General features: G+C 33.0%; 1 protein-coding gene across 5 annotated transcripts in view; it reads right to left on the bottom strand.

The window, feature by feature from the left end:
- The window catches only part of EIF4E3 (eukaryotic translation initiation factor 4E family member 3), a 337,156-nt gene that overhangs the window by 35,441 nt on the left and 300,079 nt on the right, over positions 1-1,636 (bottom strand). The window lies entirely within an intron of this gene.

Genomic DNA, 1,636 nt, shown 5'->3' with positions numbered 1-1,636 from the left:
ATTGAATGCCCAATTCTGCACAGACCTTAGCTCTAACATTCACCCAGATTGAAGTACTAGTGACAACTGGGGGGTAAAAGATGGGTTGGGGGTAAAACTTCGATAGCCTACAGCCTACCAAGCCGGAACATGATGAATATCCTCTTACTATATCTCCAACTTTGAAATGCACACACTTAAGATATATAAGTAAGATGAATCAGAAGCCACCATGGTTAAACGTTAGCAAAAGCAAAATCATTTTATATGTAACTTCAGTCAGCCTGTTCGACCTCCACACTTCTTATGAACCTTCATTTTACTGTGAAATCTCTACATGAGATGAGCTTTGAATCAAGTATTTTAAAAATTTATTTATTAATTCAATGAAACCTAGTACATGCCTACTATGTTCCATATTGATCTGTTGTTTCAAAAATAATTAAGATGTAGACATGGTGACAAAAAGTTGAAATTAAAACACTGATGACTAAATCCAATTAACCTAGTGTTAACAATTATGACTATTATTTCCAGATAGGGAATTTTTTAAATATGGTAAATTTTCAGTTTTTTACCTTGTACTTGGCAGTGTATGTTTTTCTGGGGTGTCTGAAGCTGAATTCTTTTTTTTTAAAAAAAACTTTTTGCACACCTGTTAGAATGGCTACCATCAAAAAGTCAACAAATAAGTGTTGAGGATATAGAGAAAAGGGAAACTTCATGCACTATTGGTGGGGCTGAAACTGGTACGACCACTATGAAAAACAGTATGAAGTTTCCTCAAAAAGTAAAATGTAGAACTACTATATGACCCAGCAATTCTGCTTCTCAGTATTTATCTGAATATGAAAACACAAATTCAGAAAGATATATATGCCCATATGTTTACTGCGGCATTATTTAAATAGCCAAAATATAGAAGCAATCTAAGTTTCCATTGATAGATGAATGGATAAAGATGTGAGATATTATGTAGGTAAATATACATATACGCACAATATATACAATGAAACATTAACCACACGCACACAAAAAAGAATGAAATCCTGCCATTTGCGACAACATGGATGGGTCTAGAGGATATTATGCTAAGTGAAGTAAGTCAGACAGAGAAAAAAGAATACCATGTTATTTCATTTATATGTGGAAATCTATAAAAACAAAACAAAGAAAACAGAAACAGACTTAAAAGATACAGAGAACAAACTGATGGTTGCCAGAGAGGAGTGGGGTGGGAGGATGGGTGAAAAAGGTAGAAGAGAATAAGAAGTAAAACTTCCAGTTATAAAATAAATAAGTGACAGGGATGTAATGTATAGCAGAGGAATATAGTCAATAATGCAATAACTTTGGATGGTGACAGATGGGTACTAGATTTACCATGGTGACCACATCGTAAGGTATATAAATGTCTAATCACTATGTTGTATGTCTGAAACTAATATTGTACGTCAACTATAACTTAATTTTAAAAACTTTTTGGTAAGTGAAATATTACACTCTTGTTTTTAATATCTTGTCGATATCTGATTAGACAACTCAGGATTGGCACGAATGTGGTTGGTTTTTTTTTTTTTCCATTTATTTCAAAACTTTAATAAGTAATCTAGAAACCAAGTATTTAACTGGATCAGGTATTTATAAAGCACGGGGC

Source organism: Pteropus medius, unplaced genomic scaffold (assembly GCF_902729225.1).
Source record: "Pteropus medius unplaced genomic scaffold, Ma_sr-lr_union100, whole genome shotgun sequence".
Taxonomy (NCBI): domain Eukaryota; kingdom Metazoa; phylum Chordata; class Mammalia; order Chiroptera; family Pteropodidae; genus Pteropus; species Pteropus medius.
The sequence above is the reverse complement of the archived record's forward strand: the minus strand, read 5'-3'. Positions and strand labels throughout refer to the sequence as shown.